This window comes from Diprion similis, chromosome 4 (assembly GCF_021155765.1).
Source record: "Diprion similis isolate iyDipSimi1 chromosome 4, iyDipSimi1.1, whole genome shotgun sequence".
Lineage (NCBI taxonomy): Eukaryota > Metazoa > Arthropoda > Insecta > Hymenoptera > Diprionidae > Diprion > Diprion similis.
The window spans coordinates 9,695,661-9,711,320 of record NC_060108.1 but is presented as its reverse complement, the minus strand read 5'-3'; positions in this window follow the sequence as shown (position 1 = coordinate 9,711,320).

Genomic DNA, 15,660 nt, shown 5'->3' with positions numbered 1-15,660 from the left:
GACCAAGTTACGGATGAGACCTTGATCTGCAATGCGCGTTTGTCGAAATCGCAGACATTCGGGTCAGACCGGCAGAAAAATTGAGGAATCTTGATTTGGAGACAAGATAGCCAGAAATTTGACATTTTTCAACGGATCTCGGCTATTTATAAACCAATCCTGAAATTCTTGGGTGGGTTCGACAGAGCTCCAGACACTCAGCTGCCCCGCACCGAAAATTCAGAAATAAATTAATATTTGGCCAAGAAACCCTCGATTCTTGTCGGTTCTGACCGTTCTGACCAAGTCACGGATGAGACCTTGGATTGCAATGCGCGTTTGTCGAAATCGCAGACATTCGGGTCAGACCGGCAGAAAAATTGAGGAATCTTGATTTGGAGACGAGATACCCAGAAATTCGACATTTTTCAACGGATCTCGGATATTTATGAACCGATCCTGAAATTCTTGGGTGCGTTCGACAGGGCTCCAGACAGTCAGCTGCCCCGCACCGAAAATTCAGAAAAAAGTTAATATTTGGCCGAGAAACCCTCGATTCTTGTCGGTTCTGACCGTTCCGACCAAGTTGCGGATGAGACCTCAAAATGCAATGCGCGTTTGTCGAAATCGCGGACATTCAGGTCAGACCAGCAGAAAAATTAAGGAATCTCGATTGAGAGACAAGATAGCCAGAAATTCGACATTTTGCAACGGATCTCGGCTATTTATGAACCGATCCTGAAATTCTTGGGTGCGTTCGACAGGGCTCCAGACACTCAGCTGCCCCGCACCGAAAATTCAGGAAAAAGTTGGTATTTGGCTGAGAAACCCTCGATTCTCGTCGGTTCTGACCGTTCTGACCAAGTTACGGATGAGACCTCAATTTGCAATGCGCGTTTGTCGAAATCGCAGACATTCGGGTCAGACCGGCAGCAAAATTGAGGAATCTTGATTTGGAGACGAGATAGCCAGAAATTCGACATTTTTCAACGGATCTCGGCTATTTATGAACCGATCCTGAAATTCTTGGGTGGGTTCGACAGAGCTCCAGACACTCAGCTGCCCCGCACCGAAAATTCAGAAAAAAGTTGGTATTTGGCTGAGAAACCCTCGATTCTCGTCGGTCCTGACCGTTCTGACCAAGTGACGGATGAGACCTCAATTTGCAATGCGCGTTTGTCGAAATCGCAGACATTCGGGTCAGACCGGCAGCAAAATTGAGGAATCTTGATTTGGAGACAAGATAGCCAGAAATTCGACATTTTTCAACGGATCTCGGCTATTTATGAACCGATCCTGAAATTCTTGGGTGGGTTCGACAGAGCTCCAGACACTCAGCTGCCCGCACCGAAAATTCAGAAAAAAGTTGGTATTTGGCTGAGAAACCCTCGATTCTCGTCGGTCCTGACCGTTCTGACCAAGTGACGGATGAGACCTCAATTTGCAATGCGCGTTTGTCGAAATCGCAGACATTCAGGTCAGACCAGCAGAAAAATTAAGGAATCTCGATTCAGAGACAAGATAGCCAGAAATTCGACATTTTGCAACGGATCTCGGCTATTTATGAACCGATCCTGAAATTCTTGGGTGCGTTCGACAGGGCTCCAGACACTCAGCTGCCCCGCACTGAAAATTCAGAAAAAAATTAATATTTGGCCAAGAAACCCTCGATTCTTGTCGGTTCTGACCGTTCTGACCAAGTTACGGATGAGACCTTGAATTGCAATGCGCGTTTGTCGAAATCGCAGACATTCGGGTCAGACCGGCAGAAAAATTAAGGAATCTCGATTCAGAGACAAGATAGCCAGAAATTCGACATTTTGCAACGGATCTCGGCTATTTATGAACCGATCCTGAAATTCTTGGGTGCGTTCGACAGGGCTACAGACACTCAGCTGCCCCGCACCGAAAATTCAGAAAAAAATTAATATTTGGCCAAGAAACCCTCGATTCTTGTCGGTTCAGACCGTTCTGACCAAGTTACGGATGAGACCTTGAATTGCAATGCGCGGTTGTCGAAATCGCAGACATTCGGGTCAGACCGGCAGAAAAATTGAGGAATCTTGATTTGGAGACAAGATAGCCAGAAATTCGACATTTTTCAACGGATCTTGGCTATTTATAAACCGATCCTGAAATTCTTGGGTGGGTTCGACAGGGCTCCAGACACTCAGCTGCCCCGCACCGAAAATTCAGAAAAAAGTTGGTATTTGGCTGAGAAACCCTCGATTCTCGTCGGTTCTGACCGTTCTGACCAAGTGACGGATGAGACCTCAATTTGCAATGCGCGTTTGTGGAAATCGCAGACATTCGGGTCAGACCGGCAGAAAAATTGAGGAATCTTGATTTGGAGACGAGATAGCCAGAAATTCGACATTTTTCAACGGATCTCGGCTATTTATGAACCGATCCTGAAATTCTTGGGTGCGTTCGACAGGGCTCCAGACACTCAGCTGCCCCGCACCGAAAATTCAGAAAAAAGTTAATATTTGGCCGAGAAACTCTTGATTCTTGTCGGTTCTGACCGTTCTGACCAAGTTGCGGTTGAGACCTCAAATTGCAATGCGCGTTTGTCCAAATCGCAGACATTCAGGTCAGACCAGCAGAAAAATTAAGGAATCTAGATTCAGAGACAAGATAGCCAGAAATTCGACATTTTGCAACGGATCTCGGCTATTTATGAACCGATCCTGAAATTCTTGGGTGCGTTCGACAGGGCTCCAGACACTCAGCTGCCCCGCACCGAAAATTCAGGAAAAAGTTGGTATTTGGCTGAGAAACCCTCGATTCTCGTCGGTTCTGACCGTTCTGACCAAGTTACGGATGAGACCTTGAATTGCAATGCGCGTTTGTCGAAATCGCAGTCATTCGGGTCAGACCGGCAGAAAAATTGAGGAATCTTGATTTGGAGACAAGATAGCCAGAAATTCGACATTTTTCAACGGATCTCGGCTATCAATAAACCAATCCTGAAATTCTTGGGTGGGTTCGACAGAGCTCCAGACACTCAGCTGCCCCGCACCGAAAATTCAGAAAAAAGTTGGTATTTGGCTGAGAAACCCTCGATTCTCGTCGGTCCTGACCGTTCTGACCAAGTGACGGATAAGACCTCAATTTGCAATGCGCGTTTGTCGAAATCGCAGACATTCGGGTCAGACCGGCAGCAAAATTGAGGAATCTTGATTTGGAGACGAGATAGCCAGAAATTCGACATTTTTCAACGGATCTCGGCTATTTATGAACCGATCCTGAAATTCTTGGGTGGGTTCGACAGAGCTCCAGACACTCAGCTGCCCCGCACCGAAAATTCAGAAAAAAGTTGGTATTTGGCTGAGAAACCCTCGATTCTCGTCGGTCCTGACCGTTCTGACCAAGTGACGGATGAGACCTCAATTTGCAATGCGCGTTTGTCGAAATCGCAGACATTCGGGTCAGACCGGCAGCAAAATTGAGGAATCTTGATTTGGAGACGAGATAGCCAGAAATTCGACATTTTTCAACGGATCCTGGCTTTTTATAAACCGATCCTGAAATTCTTGGGTGGGTTCGACAGGGCTCCAGACACTCAGCTGCCCCGCACCGAAAATTCAAAAAAAAGTTGGTATTTGGCTGAGAAACCCTCGATTCTCGTCGGTCCTGAACGTTCTGACCAAGTGACGGATGAGACCTCAATTTGCAATGCGCGTTTGTCGAAATCGCAGACATTCGGGTCAGACCGGCAGCAAAATTAAGGAATCTTGATTTGGAGACGAGATAGCCAGAAATTCGACATTTTTCAACGGATCTCGGCTATTTATGAACCGATCCTGAAATTCTTGGGTGGGTTCGACAGGGCTCCAGACACTCAGCTGCCCCGCACCGAAAATTCAGGAAAAAGTTGGTATTTGGCTGAGAAACCCTCGATTCTCGTCGGTCCTGACCGTTCTGACCAAGTGACGGATGAGACCTCAATTTGCAATGCGCGTTTGTCGAAATCGCAGACATTCGGGTCAGACCGGCAGCAAAATTGAGGAATCTTGATTTGGAGACGAGATAGCCAGAAATTCGACATTTTTCAACGGATCTTGGCTTTTTATAAACCGATCCTGATATTCTTGGGTGGGTTCGACAGGGCTCCAGACACTCAGCTGCCACGCACCGAAAATTCAGAAAAAAGTTGGTATTTGGCTGAGAAACCCTCGATTCTCGTCGGTCCTGACCGTTCTGACCAAGTGACGGATGAGACCTCAATTTGCAATGCGCGTTTGTCGAAATCGCAGACATTCGGGTCAGACCGGCAGCAAAATTGAGGAATCTTGATTTGGAGACGAGATAGCCAGAAATTCAACATTTTTCAACGGATCTCGGCTATTTATGAACCGATCCTGAAATTCTTGGGTGGGTTCGACAGAGCTCCAGACACTCAGCTGCCCCGCACCGAAAATTCAGAAAAAAGTTGGTATTTGGCTGAGAAACCCTCGATTCTCGTCGGTCCTGACCGTTCTGACCAAGTGACGGATGAGACCTCAATTTGCAATGCGCGTTTGTCAAAATCGCAGACATTCGGGTCAGACCGGCAGCAAAATTGAGGAATCTCGATTTGGAGACGAGATAGCCAGAAATTCGACATTTTTCAACGGATCTTGGCTTTTTATAAACCGATCCTGAAATTCTTGGGTGGGTTCGACAGGGCTCCAGACACTCAGCTGCCCCGCACCGAAAATTCAGAAAAAAGTTGGTATTTGGCTGAGAAACCCTCGATTCTCGTCGGTTCTGACCGTTCTGACCAAGTGACGGATGAGACCTCAATTTGCAATGCGCGTTTGTCGAAATCGCAGACATTCGGGTCAGACCGGCAGAAAAATTGAGGAATCTTGATTTGGAGACGAGATAGACAGAAATTCGACATTTTTTAACGGATCTCGGCTATTTATGAACCGATCCTGAAATTCTTGGGTGGGTTCGACAGAGCTCCAGACACTCAGCTGCCCCGCACCGAAAATTCAGAAAAAAGTTAATATTTGGCCGAGAAACCCTCGATTCTTGTCGGTTCTGACCGTTCCGACCAAGTTGCGGATGAGACCTCAAAATGCAATGCGCGTTTGTCGAAATCGCGGACATTCAGGTCAGACCAGCAGAAAAATTAAGGAATCTCGATTGAGAGACAAGATAGCCAGAAATTCGACATTTTGCAACGGATCTCGGCTATTTATGAACCGATCCTGAAATTCTTGGGTGCGTTCGACAGGGCTCCAGACACTCAGCTGCCCCGCACCGAAAATTCAGGAAAAAGTTGGTATTTGGCTGAGAAACCCTCGATTCTCGTCGGTTCTGACCGTTCTGACCAAGTTACGGATAAGACCTTGAATTGCAATGCGCGTTTGTCGAAATCGCAGACAGTCGGGTCAGACCGGCAGAAAAATTGAGGAATCTTGATTTGGAGACAAGATAGCCAGAAATTCGACATTTTTCAACGGATCTCGGCTATTTATAAACCAATCCTGAAATTCTTGGGTGGGTTCGACAGAGCTCCAGACACTCAGCTGCCCCGCACCGAAAATTCAGAAAAAAGTTGGTATTTGGCTGAGAAACCCTCGATTCTCGTCGGTCCTGACCGTTCTGACCTAGTGACGGATGAGACCTCAATTTGCAATGCGCGTTTGTCGAAATCGCAGACATTCGGGTCAGACCGGCAGCAAAATTGGGAATCTTGATTTGGAGACGAGATAGCCAGAAATTCGACATTTTTCAACGGATCTCGGCTATTTATGAACCGATCCTGAAATTCTTGGGTGGGTTCGACAGAGCTCCAGACACTCAGCTGCCCCGCACCGAAAATTCAGAAAAAAGTTGGTATTTGGCTGAGAAACCCTCGATTCTCGTCGGTCCTGACCGTTCTGACCAAGTGACGGATGAGACCTCAATTTGCAATGCGCGTTTGTCGAAATCGCAGACATTCGGGTCAGACCGGCAGCAAAATTGAGGAATCTTGATTTGGAGACGAGATAGCCAGAAATTCGACATTTTTCAACGGATCTCGGCTATTTATGAACCGATCCTGAAATTCTTGGGTGGGTTCGACAGAGCTCCAGACACTCACCTGCCCGCACCGAAAATTCAGAAAAAAGTTGGTATTTGGCTGAGAAACCCTCGATTCTCGTCGGTCCTGACCGTTCTGACCAAGTGACGGATGAGACCTCAATTTGCAATGCGCGTTTGTCGAAATCGCAGACATTCAGGTCAGACCAGCAGAAAAATTAAGGAATCTCGATTCAGAGACAAGATAGCCAGAAATTCGACATTTTGCAACGGATCTCGGCTATTTATGAACCGATCCTGAAATTCTTGGGTGCGTTCAACAGGGCTCCAGACACTCAGCTGCCCCGCACTGAAAATTCAGAAAAAAATTAATATTTGGCCAAGAAACCCTCGATTCTTGTCGGTTCTGACCGTTCTGACCAAGTGACGGATGAGACCTTGAATTGCAATGCGCGTTTGTCGAAATCGCAGACATTCGGGTCAGACCGGCAGAAAAATTAAGGAATCTCGATTCAGAGACAAGATAGCCAGAAATTCGACATTTTGCAACGGATCTCGGCTATTTATGAACCGATCCTGAAATTCTTGGGTGCGTTCAACAGGGCTCCAGACACTCAGCTGCCCCGCACTGAAAATTCAGAAAAAAATTAATATTTGGCCAAGAAACCCTCGATTCTTGTCGGTTCTGACCGTTCTGACCAAGTTACGGATGAGACCTTGAATTGCAATGCGCGTTTGTCGAAATCGCAGACATTCGGGTCAGACCGGCAGAAAAATTAAGGAATCTCGATTCAGAGACAAGATAGCCAGAAATTCGACATTTTGCAACGGATCTCGGCTATTTATGAACCGATCCTGAAATTCTTGGGTGCGTTCGACAGGGCTCCAGACACTCAGCTGCCCCGCACCGAAAATTCAGAAAAAAATTAATATTTGGCCAAGAAACCCTCGATTCTTGTCGGTTCAGACCGTTCTGACCAAGTTACGGATGAGACCTTGAATTGCAATGCGCGTTTGTCGAAATCGCAGACATTCGGGTCAGACCGGCAGCAAAATTGAGGAATCTTGATTTGGAGACGAGATAGCCAGAAATTCAACATTTTTCAACGGATCTCGGCTATTTATGAACCGATCCTGAAATTCTTGGGTGGGTTCGACAGAGCTCCAGACACTCAGCTGCCCCGCACCGAAAATTCAGAAAAAAGTTGGTATTTGGCTGAGAAACCCTCGATTCTCGTCGGTCCTGACCGTTCTGACCAAGTGACGGATGAGACCTCAATTTGCAATGCGCGTTTGTCGAAATCGCAGACATTCGGGTCAGACCGGCAGCAAAATTGAGGAATCTCGATTTGGAGACGAGATAGCCAGAAATTCGACATTTTTCAACGGATCTTGGCTTTTTATAAACCGATCCTGAAATTCTTGGGTGGGTTCGACAGGGCTCCAGACACTCAGCTGCCCCGCACCGAAAATTCAGAAAAAAGTTGGTATTTGGCTGAGAAACCCTCGATTCTCGTCGGTTCTGACCGTTCTGACCAAGTGACGGATGAGACCTCAATTTGCAATGCGCGTTTGTCGAAATCGCAGACATTCGGGTCAGACCGGCAGAAAAATTGAGGAATCTTGATTTGGAGACGAGATAGACAGAAATTCGACATTTTTCAACGGATCTCGGCTATTTATGAACCGATCCTGAAATTCTTGGGTGGGTTCGACAGAGCTCCAGACACTCAGCTGCCCCGCACCGAAAATTCAGAAAAAAGTTAATATTTGGCCGAGAAACCCTCGATTCTTGTCGGTTCTGACCGTTCCGACCAAGTTGCGGATGAGACCTCAAAATGCAATGCGCGTTTGTCGAAATCGCGGACATTCAGGTCAGACCAGCAGAAAAATTAAGGAATCTCGATTGAGAGACAAGATAGCCAGAAATTCGACATTTTGCAACGGATCTCGGCTATTTATGAACCGATCCTGAAATTCTTGGGTGCGTTCGACAGGGCTCCAGACACTCAGCTGCCCCGCACCGAAAATTCAGGAAAAAGTTGGTATTTGGCTGAGAAACCCTCGATTCTCGTCGGTTCTGACCGTTCTGACCAAGTTACGGATAAGACCTTGAATTGCAATGCGCGTTTGTCGAAATCGCAGACAGTCGGGTCAGACCGGCAGAAAAATTGAGGAATCTTGATTTGGAGACAAGATAGCCAGAAATTCGACATTTTTCAACGGATCTCGGCTATTTATAAACCAATCCTGAAATTCTTGGGTGGGTTCGACAGAGCTCCAGACACTCAGCTGCCCCGCACCGAAAATTCAGAAAAAAGTTGGTATTTGGCTGAGAAACCCTCGATTCTCGTCGGTCCTGACCGTTCTGACCTAGTGACGGATGAGACCTCAATTTGCAATGCGCGTTTGTCGAAATCGCAGACATTCGGGTCAGACCGGCAGCAAAATTGAGGAATCTTGATTTGGAGACGAGATAGCCAGAAATTCGACATTTTTCAACGGATCTCGGCTATTTATGAACCGATCCTGAAATTCTTGGGTGGGTTCGACAGAGCTCCAGACACTCACCTGCCCGCACCGAAAATTCAGAAAAAAGTTGGTATTTGGCTGAGAAACCCTCGATTCTCGTCGGTCCTGACCGTTCTGACCAAGTGACGGATGAGACCTCAATTTGCAATGCGCGTTTGTCGAAATCGCAGACATTCAGGTCAGACCAGCAGAAAAATTAAGGAATCTCGATTCAGAGACAAGATAGCCAGAAATTCGACATTTTGCAACGGATCTCGGCTATTTATGAACCGATCCTGAAATTCTTGGGTGCGTTCAACAGGGCTCCAGACACTCAGCTGCCCCGCACTGAAAATTCAGAAAAAAATTAATATTTGGCCAAGAAACCCTCGATTCTTGTCGGTTCTGACCGTTCTGACCAAGTGACGGATGAGACCTTGAATTGCAATGCGCGTTTGTCGAAATCGCAGACATTCGGGTCAGACCGGCAGAAAAATTAAGGAATCTCGATTCAGAGACAAGATAGCCAGAAATTCGACATTTTGCAACGGATCTCGGCTATTTATGAACCGATCCTGAAATTCTTGGGTGCGTTCAACAGGGCTCCAGACACTCAGCTGCCCCGCACTGAAAATTCAGAGAAAAATTAATATTTGGCCAAGAAACCCTCGATTCTTGTCGGTTCTGACCGTTCTGACCAAGTTACGGATGAGACCTTGAATTGCAATGCGCGTTTGTCGAAATCGCAGACATTCGGGTCAGACCGGCAGAAAAATTAAGGAATCTCGATTCAGAGACAAGATAGCCAGAAATTCGACATTTTGCAACGGATCTCGGCTATTTATGAACCGATCCTGAAATTCTTGGGTGCGTTCGACAGGGCTCCAGACACTCAGCTGCCCCGCACCGAAAATTCAGAAAAAAATTAATATTTGGCCAAGAAACCCTCGATTCTTGTCGGTTCAGACCGTTCTGACCAAGTTACGGATGAGACCTTGAATTGCAATGCGCGTTTGTCGAAATCGCAGACATTCGGGTCAGACCGGCAGCAAAATTGAGGAATCTTGATTTGGAGACGAGATAGCCAGAAATTCAACATTTTTCAACGGATCTCGGCTATTTATGAACCGATCCTGAAATTCTTGGGTGGGTTCGACAGAGCTCCAGACACTCAGCTGCCCCGCACCGAAAATTCAGAAAAAAGTTGGTATTTGGCTGAGAAACCCTCGATTCTCGTCGGTCCTGACCGTTCTGACCAAGTGACGGATGAGACCTCAATTTGCAATGCGCGTTTGTCGAAATCGCAGACATTCGGGTCAGACCGGCAGCAAAATTGAGGAATCTCGATTTGGAGACGAGATAGCCAGAAATTCGACATTTTTCAACGGATCTTGGCTTTTTATAAACCGATCCTGAAATTCTTGGGTGGGTTCGACAGGGCTCCAGACACTCAGCTGCCCCGCACCGAAAATTCAGAAAAAAGTTGGTATTTGGCTGAGAAACCCTCGATTCTCGTCGGTTCTGACCGTTCTGACCAAGTGACGGATGAGACCTCAATTTGCAATGCGCGTTTGTCGAAATCGCAGACATTCGGGTCAGACCGGCAGAAAAATTGAGGAATCTTGATTTGGAGACGAGATAGACAGAAATTCGACATTTTTCAACGGATCTCGGCTATTTATGAACCGATCCTGAAATTCTTGGGTGGGTTCGACAGAGCTCCAGACACTCAGCTGCCCCGCACCGAAAATTCAGAAAAAAGTTAATATTTGGCCGAGAAACCCTCGATTCTTGTCGGTTCTGACCGTTCCGACCAAGTTGCGGATGAGACCTCAAAATGCAATGCGCGTTTGTCGAAATCGCGGACATTCAGGTCAGACCAGCAGAAAAATTAAGGAATCTCGATTGAGAGACAAGATAGCCAGAAATTCGACATTTTGCAACGGATCTCGGCTATTTATGAACCGATCCTGAAATTCTTGGGTGCGTTCGACAGGGCTCCAGACACTCAGCTGCCCCGCACCGAAAATTCAGGAAAAAGTTGGTATTTGGCTGAGAAACCCTCGATTCTCGTCGGTTCTGACCGTTCTGACCAAGTTACGGATAAGACCTTGAATTGCAATGCGCGTTTGTCGAAATCGCAGACAGTCGGGTCAGACCGGCAGAAAAATTGAGGAATCTTGATTTGGAGACAAGATAGCCAGAAATTCGACATTTTTCAACGGATCTCGGCTATTTATAAACCAATCCTGAAATTCTTGGGTGGGTTCGACAGAGCTCCAGACACTCAGCTGCCCCGCACCGAAAATTCAGAAAAAAGTTGGTATTTGGCTGAGAAACCCTCGATTCTCGTCGGTCCTGACCGTTCTGACCTAGTGACGGATGAGACCTCAATTTGCAATGCGCGTTTGTCGAAATCGCAGACATTCGGGTCAGACCGGCAGCAAAATTGAGGAATCTTGATTTGGAGACGAGATAGCCAGAAATTCGACATTTTTCAACGGATCTCGGCTATTTATGAACCGATCCTGAAATTCTTGGGTGGGTTCGACAGAGCTCCAGACACTCAGCTGCCCCGCACCGAAAATTCAGAAAAAAGTTGGTATTTGGCTGAGAAACCCTCGATTCTCGTCGGTCCTGACCGTTCTGACCAAGTGACGGATGAGACCTCAATTTGCAATGCGCGTTTGTCGAAATCGCAGACATTCGGGTCAGACCGGCAGCAAAATTGAGGAATCTTGATTTGGAGACGAGATAGCCAGAAATTCGACATTTTTCAACGGATCTCGGCTATTTATGAACCGATCCTGAAATTCTTGGGTGGGTTCGACAGAGCTCCAGACACTCAGCTGCCCGCACCGAAAATTCAGAAAAAAGTTGGTATTTGGCTGAGAAACCCTCGATTCTCGTCGGTCCTGACCGTTCTGACCAAGTGACGGATGAGACCTCAATTTGCAATGCGCGTTTGTCGAAATCGCAGACATTCAGGTCAGACCAGCAGAAAAATTAAGGAATCTCGATTCAGAGACAAGATAGCCAGAAATTCGACATTTTGGAACGGATCTCGGCTATTTATGAACCGATCCTGAAATTCTTGGGTGCGTTCAACAGGGCTCCAGACACTCAGCTGCCCCGCACTGAAAATTCAGAAAAAAATTAATATTTGGCCAAGAAACCCTCGATTCTTGTCGGTTCTGACCGTTCTGACCAAGTGACGGATGAGACCTTGAATTGCAATGCGCGTTTGTCGAAATCGCAGACATTCGGGTCAGACCGGCAGAAAAATTAAGGAATCTCGATTCAGAGACAAGATAGCCAGAAATTCGACATTTTGCAACGGATCTCGGCTATTTATGAACCGATCCTGAAATTCTTGGGTGCGTTCAACAGGGCTCCAGACACTCAGCTGCCCCGCACTGAAAATTCAGAAAAAAATTAATATTTGGCCAAGAAACCCTCGATTCTTGTCGGTTCTGACCGTTCTGACCAAGTTACGGATGAGACCTTGAATTGCAATGCGCGTTTGTCGAAATCGCAGACATTCGGGTCAGACCGGCAGAAAAATTAAGGAATCTCGATTCAGAGACAAGATAGCCAGAAATTCGACATTTTGCAACGGATCTCGGCTATTTATGAACCGATCCTGAAATTCTTGGGTGCGTTCGACAGGGCTCCAGACACTCAGCTGCCCCGCACCGAAAATTCAGAAAAAAATTAATATTTGGCCAAGAAACCCTCGATTCTTGTCGGTTCAGACCGTTCTGACCAAGTTACGGATGAGACCTTGAATTGCAATGCGCGGTTGTCGAAATCGCAGACATTCGGGTCAGACCGGCAGAAAAATTGAGGAATCTTGATTTGGAGACAAGATAGCCAGAAATTCGACATTTTTCAACGGATCTTGGCTATTTATGAACCGATCCTGAAATTCTTGGGTGGGTTCGACAGGGCTCCAGACACTCAGCTGCCCCGCACCGAAAATTCAGAAAAAAGTTGGTATTTGGCTGAGAAACCCTCGATTCTCGTCGGTTCTGACCGTTCTGACCAAGTGACGGATGAGACCTCAATTTGCAATGCGCGTTTGTGGAAATCGCAGACATTCGGGTCAGACCGGCAGAAAAATTGAGGAATCTTGATTTGGAGACGAGATAGCCAGAAATTCGACATTTTTCAACGGATCTCGGCTATTTATGAACCGATCCTGAAATTCTTGGGTGCGTTCGACAGGGCTCCAGACACTCAGCTGCCCCGCACCGAAAATTCAGAAAAAAGTTAATATTTGGCCGAGAAACTCTTGATTCTTGTCGGTTCTGACCGTTCTGACCAAGTTGCGGATGAGACCTCAAATTGCAATGCGCGTTTGTCCAAATCGCAGACATTCAGGTCAGACCAGCAGAAAAATTAAGGAATCTCGATTCAGAGACAAGATAGCCAGAAATTCGACATTTTGCAACGGATCTCGGCTATTTATGAACCGATCCTGAAATTCTTGGGTGCGTTCGACAGGGCTCCAGACACTCAGCTGCCCCGCACCGAAAATTCAGGAAAAAGTTGGTATTTGGCTGAGAAACCCTCGATTCTCGTCGGTTCTGACCGTTCTGACCAAGTTACGGATGAGACCTTGAATTGCAATGCGCGTTTGTCGAAATCGCAGACATTCGGGTCAGACCGGCAGAAAAAATGAGGAATCTTGATTTGGAGACAAGATAGCCAGAAATTCGACATTTTTCAACGGATCTCGGCTATTAATAAACCAATCCTGAAATTCTTGGGTGGGTTCGACAGAGCTCCAGACACTCAGCTGCCCCGCACCGAAAATTCAGAAAAAAGTTGGTATTTGGCTGAGAAACCCTCGATTCTCGTCGGTCCTGACCGTTCTGACCAAGTGACGGATGAGACCTCAATTTGCAATGCGCGTTTGTCGAAATCGCAGACATTCGGGTCAGACCGGCAGCAAAATTGAGGAATCTTGATTTGGAGACGAGATAGCCAGAAATTCGACATTTTTCAACGGATCTCGGCTATTTATGAACCGATCCTGAAATTCTTGGGTGGGTTCGACAGAGCTCCAGACACTCAGCTGCCCCGCACCGAAAATTCAGAAAAAAGTTGGTATTTGGCTGAGAAACCCTCGATTCTCGTCGGTCCTGACCGTTCTGACCAAGTGACGGATGAGACCTCAATTTGCAATGCGCGTTTGTCGAAATCGCAGACATTCGGGTCAGACCGGCAGCAAAATTGAGGAATCTTGATTTGGAGACGAGATAGCCAGAAATTCGACATTTTTCAACGGATCTCGGCTATTTATGAACCGATCCTGAAATTCTTGGGTGGGTTCGACAGAGCTCCAGACACTCAGCTGCCCGCACCGAAAATTCAGAAAAAAGTTGGTATTTGGCTGAGAAACCCTCGATTCTCGTCGGTCCTGACCGTTCTGACCAAGTGACGGATGAGACCTCAATTTGCAATGCGCGTTTGTCGAAATCGCAGACATTCAGGTCAGACCAGCAGAAAAATTAAGGAATCTCGATTCAGAGACAAGATAGCCAGAAATTCGACATTTTGGAACGGATCTCGGCTATTTATGAACCGATCCTGAAATTCTTGGGTGCGTTCAACAGGGCTCCAGACACTCAGCTGCCCCGCACTGAAAATTCAGAAAAAAATTAATATTTGGCCAAGAAACCCTCGATTCTTGTCGGTTCTGACCGTTCTGACCAAGTGACGGATGAGACCTTGAATTGCAATGCGCGTTTGTCGAAATCGCAGACATTCGGGTCAGACCGGCAGAAAAATTAAGGAATCTCGATTCAGAGACAAGATAGCCAGAAATTCGACATTTTGCAACGGATCTCGGCTATTTATGAACCGATCCTGAAATTCTTGGGTGCGTTCAACAGGGCTCCAGACACTCAGCTGCCCCGCACTGAAAATTCAGAAAAAAATTAATATTTGGCCAAGAAACCCTCGATTCTTGTCGGTTCTGACCGTTCTGACCAAGTTACGGATGAGACCTTGAATTGCAATGCGCGTTTGTCGAAATCGCAGACATTCGGGTCAGACCGGCAGAAAAATTAAGGAATCTCGATTCAGAGACAAGATAGCCAGAAATTCGACATTTTGCAACGGATCTCGGCTATTTATGAACCGATCCTGAAATTCTTGGGTGCGTTCGACAGGGCTCCAGACACTCAGCTGCCCCGCACCGAAAATTCAGAAAAAAATTAATATTTGGCCAAGAAACCCTCGATTCTTGTCGGTTCAGACCGTTCTGACCAAGTTACGGATGAGACCTTGAATTGCAATGCGCGGTTGTCGAAATCGCAGACATTCGGGTCAGACCGGCAGAAAAATTGAGGAATCTTGATTTGGAGACAAGATAGCCAGAAATTCGACATTTTTCAACGGATCTTGGCTATTTATGAACCGATCCTGAAATTCTTGGGTGGGTTCGACAGGGCTCCAGACACTCAGCTGCCCCGCACCGAAAATTCAGAAAAAAGTTGGTATTTGGCTGAGAAACCCTCGATTCTCGTCGGTTCTGACCGTTCTGACCAAGTGACGGATGAGACCTCAATTTGCAATGCGCGTTTGTGGAAATCGCAGACATTCGGGTCAGACCGGCAGAAAAATTGAGGAATCTTGATTTGGAGACGAGATAGCCAGAAATTCGACATTTTTTAACGGATCTCGGCTATTTATGAACCGATCCTGAAATTCTTGGGTGCGTTCGACAGGGCTCCAGACACTCAGCTGCCCCGCACCGAAAATTCAGAAAAAAGTTAATATTTGGCCGAGAAACTCTTGATTCTTGTCGGTTCTGACCGTTCTGACCAAGTTGCGGATGAGACCTCAAATTGCAATGCGCGTTTGTCCAAATCGCAGACATTCAGGTCAGACCAGCAGAAAAATTAAGGAATCTCGATTCAGAGACAAGATAGCCAGAAATTCGACATTTTGCAACGGATCTCGGCTATTTATGAACCGATCCTGAAATTCTTGGGTGCGTTCGACAGGGCTCCAGACACTCAGCTGCCCCGCACCGAAAATTCAGGAAAAAGTTGGTATTTGGCTGAGAAACCCTCGATTCTCGTCGGTTCTGACCGTTCTGACCAAGTTACGGATGAGACCTTGAATTGCAATGCGCGTTTG